Here is an 8,620-nt window from a genome sequence, read left to right as displayed (position 1 = left end):
ATACTCCAACTTGATGAAGACAGGTTAAAACAAAAACGTCGATGAAGACGTATAACGGGGGAGTAGTGTCACGTCCCTGGGCATGTCCTGTTGTCAAGTCAGTGCCTTGTCCTAATGCAAATCCACGAATAAACGTATTTGCCTCGCTTTGTGGCAAGTTGAGAGTCGATCTGGTTATATTGAATGCGCGTATTTCTCTTCAGTGTGTACCCCTATCAATAGCTGGCTTTTTTCACTTCTGTGAATACCAGATTCTCATCGTTCACATACGGGGTCCTTTCACCAAAGGGAATATTACATCAATGTATGTATTATCCGTTCAACATAAAACACGCATACACATACAGACAATTCAAGCGTCACGCGTTAACTACACAGAGATCCTCTCTCGGGTTATAGGCACATTCATAGAGTCGACACGCACAAATCGCTCTGTATGCTCTTCGCTGGCAAGGGAAAAGATGCCCTGTGTTATCATGTGAGAATATCCCACTAGAATAAACAGTCGGACAGCAGAACCATAACTGTCAAACTTTCACCGATATCCAATTTTCACAAGTCCTTAGAAAACTGCTTCGTACAGGTTCTTCTTGCATAACTGAACTGTCCGTGCTTGAGCCACTTGTTTCTTAAAAGAGAAGAAATTCCAACTCTCGGGTGATATGTCTAACAGTTTAACGTAACATGCACTGGCCCCTTCCACGAGACGTGCTCAAGCCACGCGATACATCGCGCTGTGACAAACCCTCGAGCTAACTCCCGCCTCCCCGGCTTATTGCGTTGACTCAGTCTCCGCACAGGGTAGAGGTCGATACGGGGACGTGGTGCGGAGCTTCCACAATCTCCACGCACTGTAGCGAGAAGACAATCGACACTGAAATCGCTTGACGACTCGTGTCAGTGACTGGTAGCAGGCTTTGCGGCGGTTACTTAATCCGTCTTCATTTCATAACGAGATTCAGTTATCTGTCGGAATTTGTTTTTACCTTCACAGAATCATGCTTGTTTTCGTGTCACGCTGAAGTCGCTTGACACTCGACTCTCGACACCGACACACTATACAGATGTTCTGTTAATTTGTTCCAGCAGGTTTATCATACCAAATGCACGTTACGTTTCAATAATTGGAAAGACTAATATATAAGGATGAATTTATAACGTTCCTCCATCACGTGAGTTATTATTTAATGGTGTTCCGTTCCCATGAGGTGAGAGTTTCAAAAGAAAGTCAAATCAGATCAAATCATTTAAATCAGCAGATAGCGTGCTGCTGTGTAAGTTCAAGTCTGCTCGCATGTCGTGTGTCTTCATAGAGAGACGACAGCAGCGGGCGTCTCGCGTCCAGTGTTACAGTCGGTCTCTTCTCCTTGTTGATCAAACACCTTCAGATGAATATGATGGAAACCTCCAGTCTCGTGTTAGCCTCTCTTCACCTCGCCTGCAAAAGATCAAAGTATGTGTCAGTGTTTGCAGAAATGATTAACTCTGCTTAATGAAGGACGCTCCACCCGTGACATTCCCTTTGACTTGGTGATGTTTGTCTTTCGACAAATCCCAGTGCATAAATATTAAATGTTCAATGCTCGCCTGTAGTGGAGCTATTTTTCAACATTTCCATCACATCGAGTTCTCCGAATAGACTTACCTCCACGTCAAGGTACTCCGGGGAATTAATTGGGGGATTATCTCGGCCGTCTACCATGTATTTATGTAATCGTGTAATTCCCCCCCCCTCAGCCCCTCCCCTCTTGCTTCAGCCGGCCAATGGTCAGTCTGGTGACTCTATTAGCGGCCCAGAATCAGAACGGCTGTTTGCATTAGCTACACGGGGTGCATTAATTGACGGCTCGGGAGGGATTAGGTAGAGCGGGTTGGGAAACCTCAAGGAATGTATCCCCTGGGTCAGGACAGATCACGCTCCGGGATGCTAAGTAAATCCAGGATAATCCGGGCTATGTCACCGATCCGAGTTAAAAGTATATCTGTATATCGGCTTCCTGCACAATATGCACCTGTAATTAACGCCTTTGATGTTACCTGTGAAAATTATCACGTATTGTTGAGGAATATGGACAGGGGGTCCCCTGCTGGAATTTGACGAGTTTGGTGCCAGTCTGACAGAGTTTGGTAGGTTAACTGAGTAGATAATACTTAGTGTTAAGCGTTTCTAACGGTTTATTTTGAGAAAAGGACTTAATGGGGAACACCTACCAAACAGTTTTGTTACTTTATGTAACACATGATAACGTCATGTAACACATGATAACGAATACATATATGCACGTGTTGTATGCATTTTAAGATAAGATACAGAAACAGGCTTATATTGCAGTTACATGCATTGAAGTAGGTTCTAGCATTTTTTATCTAACAATAATAACACCCAAGCACTTTATACTGTCCTATTGTGCAAGGGGTATATATAGTGATGTGTGTGTATATATGTGTGTGTGCGTGTGCGTGCGTGTGTGTGTGTGTTTAAGAATGATAATCATTACGTTTCATTTGTTTCAAAGACTAAGAGACGCCCTTTTAACCAACGAGAGTGAACCGGAGTGAGGGTGAGCTGCAAGGTCACAATAAATTACAACGTGTTTATTTGTGTACTGGTGTCTCAATATGATGAAAGTGTTGCAAGGTGACACGTATGTCTGCCTCCTACCAATATCACTGTACTTCAGTGTCATGTCTCCAGCCATGTATATGAAGTCTTAAAACTGACATTGAGATGAACACTGTCTTTAACCTTTAAACAACACAAAAACACTTTTCAGTAGAAACTGATGTGGCAAGAAAGACAAACATAGTTTCGGAATTAAACTATGGTAGCGACACCACAGTGTGTACAGGTAAATTATGATCAACTTTATAGGAATGCCATATATTCATGTGGATAATGTCATCACTAACATGCAATATTCAAGCTGTGGAAAAGCCATCGCTGAATACAGGATTGCACATGATAGTCATGTCTTGTGTTTCTCACCGTTAGACGTGGAAACACGCCATAACAAGAATAAACTCCAGTACGACCTTTTCTCTATCCACGCAGACAACACTATCAATGACAAACGATTGAGAGAAAGTGGGATCGTGATATTTGCTTCAGCCACATCACAACCAAATAATCAAGTATTTTCAAGGTTTTCCAAGAGAGAATACTCGGGATGTAAGCTCGGCCCAATTCCCATCCCTGTGTGGCACGTGGTGCAGTACTCAAGGCATGTCACAAGTCAGGCAAGGAGAAGCAACGTTGTGGCGGAGAGTAGGTGGTTGGGGAACCATGTTGGAAGTGTGTCTCTGATCACCAACTCATGAACGGGTACCCGGTAGGATGATATGGTCATGTGGTAATACTGTGTAGCGACACTGAGCTTTCTTCCAGTCTGGAAGCCATACTGGAATGCACCACTTATGGCGGCTGTTCATTACAGAGAGAACAGAGCTTTGTTTCAAAACCTTTGTACGGGTTGACTGCCCATTTTGGAACGAAAGTGTGATACCTTTCCAATTACACCCCCAGATCAATTACAAATGTAGTTATGCGGGTACTATATACAAACATATGCTAACCATGAATGTTTCTCTAGGCCCGATCAGAGACCATATCGGTATGTATTGTATCGGTGCACTGGAACAGGTGATGGAGGGGACTAGTCACGAGGTATTCCTAGGCTAATCGCAATAATGACATATTTGCTTTTCCAATCTTTACAACTTTCCACTTTTAGAGAAGAAACACTAATAAGTCATTTCTCTGAAGACAATCTAGATCGGGTTTCATCCTTACACAATGCCGGCTCCTATGTTAATGACGATGTCGGCGACATCGCTGTTTTGTCAGTGATCAGCTGTAGGCTGGAAGGAATATCATGTTCTTCAATGTACAAGTTTTTTGTTTCAACACACCGACATATGCTCGTTACAACGTAACTAGATTAAATCTGGGACTCTATGTGACTGTCTGAGTTTCCCCGATATAAGGCGCTTTGCACACCTGATGCTGTCGGTTATGTCCCGTGATTGACTCATGTCAGTTTCCTCATTGTTTTGACTGTTATGGCTAAATGAGTGAATTTCTGAAGATAATTAGTTTCTGTCGTTGATGTTTCCAATCCGTTGTGTGATACCATTCGGTATCAAATTCGTGTATTACGTGGTAAATTTTCCTGAATAACGTTTTCGGAAAAGAGTCATTTGAACCCTTAAATCGATCTGACCATATGCTGTCTATAAAGTCTCACACAAGCACTGAACATCCCAAAGCGTTCCGTTTGATCTCGCCCTTTGCACGTGAAACACGCATTAAATATTCAAATACGTGATTTCAAATCTCTAGAGTTAGACACAGACTTTACAAATTGTCCATCTTAGCGGTCAAGCATACCGTGTAACTCCCCAAGAGCTACATCAGAAGGTTTGGTTTACAAGTTGACCAATTCTACCGTTTGAACCTAACGGTGGCACCGCACGAGCGTTACCATGGGAACGGTGCAATGTGTATGAAAATAAGAATTCCTTATATCAAAGAATAGTGGCAAGTTCGGCATTTCTGACTCTTAAGAAACGAAAGCCTGAGGTCAGATTGAATTACTTTCGTTTTTCCGTCACTGGAAGTAAACAGTATAATGACAAATATTTATGGCTTCTTTCCGATAATGATTAATGATTTCTCTGAAGCACTTGGTAAGTTGTACTGGCAACAACATCCAGCTCCAACATCAGAAGATGCTGCACGACATCTTACGTTTCTATGAATATTTAATACATCTTGTTGTGTATTTTACTGATTGAGATAGAAAAAATCGATAAGGTTAAACACAAAGAGTTAGTCTCTACAGCCACAAAAGGAATATTCGCAAATATTCTTTCATCTTCGATTGATTTTTATACAAAGGCGACCTTTGAACCCTGAACCACTTGTGATTTATCTATTCTGTACTTGTCGGGAATGAGGCTCGATTATCAATGTTTAATGTGCTAAAGCATTTGCGCTCATCACGTAAGAATCGTGATCGTAAGTCGTGATCATAAGGGGTGGTTTTTAAAGTGCCTCATTTAGGTTGAAACAATAAAGAGCTCTCGAATGACTTCAAGTGTATTTCATGAAAGAAATGTTTCCAATTAGATGCGGGGATGATGTGATTGTTTCTTCTGAAAGCAACAATTTAACATGCAACAGATGCTGCACAGTGTTGACGCAACTAGAGTCAGACAAACGGCGAGTTAACCTTGTCCAAGGACAATCGAGAAGACTGCGAAGGTATGGCAGTTTACATGTGTCAGTCATTCCTTGGAAGCTTGTGGACAGTTTGAATACAGTTCCGAACCACAGCTGCGACTAAATGGAACGCTGATGCTGGCTTCCATACAACCGTCACTGCCATGAAACTGGAATATTGTTGAACGCGGTGTTAAACTAAAGTCACTCGCTCGCCTGATACAGTCTTATGTGTGAAAACAAGAGCGAAGGATTGTTAATGAGATCACACTTGCCACGCACCCCATACCCACCCGACTCCCAGTCCCTCCCTGAACTCCCCTCCATACCGGCGAATGTAATCGCAATACTTTTCTGGTACAAAGTAATGTATTTTTTTCAATCCAATCAGATTTTTCTATTTATTTCTTCGCTATATCTTGACCTGAATTGAAACGAATAAATTGTCTGTCAAATGTTAAATACATTCCCCTATACTAATAGAATGTCTGTTTTCAGTATGGCATTGACTCCATCACTTAAAGAATGTATAAATCAAACTGACAATTACACATACTTACTTTATACTCAGTAAAACAGCCAGTTTACCTACCCTCACGCCAATACAATACTTGTCATGTCAGTTACATGTCAGTTTCACCAGCCACGCCAGATCAGTGTCGACATTCCACAATATAGCCCTATGATTACCAGCACGGCCGTTAGACATTTCAGTCCATATAATAACAGGTATGACACATGACTAACACACTGCTACATATACCCTCGTCATTCTCTCCTTAAGTCCAGCCGTAGCGTGGAGGATGGGACATGGTCCAGTAGGGAGTTGCTGAAGCGAGGATGGGGTGTTGCTGTCGGTTATCGGGAAATAGACATGCTCTCTGAAATGGATCAACGGGTTTCTCCTGAAATGTACATTCGTTTGCATTCACCGCTGTTTGTGTACCTGGGAGCACTTTGGTTTAAATGCCATTTTCTGACACAGTTTCAACAAAGACAATGACATGTTCCACTAAGCGATTGTCGAGGCTGTCTTGACATAAGATTATAGAATGAAAATGTCTTTTGGAGAAGAAAAGATGTTTGAACCAAAGAATGATCGTTACCATCACCTTCGCGATACTCAGAGCAGCAAAGGCCTGATGAAGAGACGTGAACACTGCCACATAACGACACACATTTCTTTAATTGGTTTTGGATTATAACCAAATTAAATTTTGTTGATATCTATGGCAGCTGTTATATTCCTTTTCTTAAAGATCAACTGCCCGTTAACATAGTCGGCTTGTTTGCAAATAGCATGTAAAACAATTCATGTTTAGAGGGACTCAGAAAACGACCTTGAATGCTTTATTCAAGAAAGCCGACACTGTTCGTGATGGATATCTTTTTCGATTTACTTCTCATAAAATTTAATGTTTGCCGTTTAATGGTTTGTGCTATTTCATGGGATGGTTTTGCCTCTTCTTACGTTCTTCAGTAGAAGGTATGTGCATGTGTCTACTATCTACGTCTTCTCTACGTATGTTCAAAGTATGTTGTGTTTTTTCGTCGCGGTTTTAGGTTGGTCCTATTTTAACATTTTATAATTTCAAATAACTCTGGGTGGTGTAAGTTTTCAGACTCATTTTTTTAGGAATGAGGATAACATCATTGTTCTTATGGGGAAGAAAACTGTTCCCTTTAATCAGATGGGGCTGTGGGGTAGCCTAGTTGTTAAAACGTTCGAACGTCAAGCCAAAGACCCGGGTTCGATTCAACACATGGGTACAGTGTGTGAAGTCCATTTCTTGTGTCCCCCGCCGTGATATCGATGGGATATTGGTAAAAGCAGTGTAACACACTCACTCACACACTCACTCACGCTCGTTGATCAAACTGTGGAATAGCTTGTATGCGACACATCTGTGATTACCAAGCTGTAAATGACACTGATAGAGAATGATTGCCAACAGACTGGACACAACAATGCACATCTGATCCGACAAATTATTTGTAATCTACATTTCCTAGCCTAATTCGTCTGCTGTCAAACACGGTGTATGAAATAAAGGCTGTCTGTGTAGAGATTATATTTAAAGAGAACCCACTCACAATGTACCGAGTGTCCCTTACAAAGCAGACAACAAAACTCGGATATGAAATCGACAACTAATGCCATTATTTTCCATCCATGACGCCGTGCTCAAGCCGATATCAATAAATCCTACCTCAAAAATTAATATTCGAATATCCCGTAGTGAAATGTACAAAAAAATACTGTGTTATTGTCGGACCATGCGGTACAAGGATTTCATAATCCCGGGTACAATTTACAACCACAGTTGTCAATTTCAAGCTCGATGTGTCAATTTGAAATGGACGCTGGATTTTATGAGCTACAGTGTTGTGATAAGGCCCGCAGGTAGCCAGGGACAGAGATTGGAATTCCTCCCACCCCCTGTTAGTGCGCAGGTAACAGTTGTCAGTGATTTCAATTACCGACCTATCCATGGTCAATGTTGTCTATATCGCTTCTATTGATGTGAGCCCGTCATACACCGCTTTATGGGGTCCACTAGTCTTCATCAGATCGTAAATCACACAGCAACGACTGTGGCCTACAATGAATTGACATTCTTCTTACTCGGGCCTTTGTCGGACATCAAATGAGGGGGCAGAAATTAACATAAGATTGAGTGACATATACAAGTGCATATACATGTAGATTTCATTCACTGACGTGAGATAAACATGTGACGGTACCTAAATAAAATTGATTTATGTAGTCTTGGGTTGGAGACTGATTAAAATTTACACGTTTTAGCTGTGAGAATACCTTTACTCAGACATTTTCAACAGATGTAGGTCAATTCTCTCGACTCTCTCTAAATAACAAACTGGCGGATAATTTCACGGTAATAGTGTGTTGACCATTTAGTCCTGTGTATTTTAACCCTTTTGTGTATTTGTATATGATTCTTGGATTAAGTGCTTGTCACATGTAAACATGTTATACCATGATGAAATATATTGGTACAAAGTTGCAGCTTATATACATGTACTAGCAGGAGCTTTGACGAGGTATTGGTAGTACTTGGTATTGCATTGTTGCATTGTATATCTGTGAGAAATTATTGTCTCTCTGAAACCTGATCAACAGATTCGACATTCAGTACACTCGCTTATTAGTGAGCAAATCAGCTTCACAATAAAGACTCAGTATGTCAGTTTAAGTATTAAAACATGGCAGCATAAATGGGAAAGTTGTAACTTAAACTAACCACAATTCTTTATCAATTTGTTGCTTTCATATCTTATCTTTTTTTATTTGGTTTACTTATCCTTTCATCACACCTTCCGCGACAGCGATTGGTGAATAGATAATGCATACATATCAGAATGTCAGAAATCAGGAAT

This window comes from Haliotis asinina, chromosome 2 (assembly GCF_037392515.1).
Source record: "Haliotis asinina isolate JCU_RB_2024 chromosome 2, JCU_Hal_asi_v2, whole genome shotgun sequence".
NCBI lineage: Eukaryota > Metazoa > Mollusca > Gastropoda > Lepetellida > Haliotidae > Haliotis > Haliotis asinina.
This window is presented reverse-complemented; position numbering follows the sequence as displayed.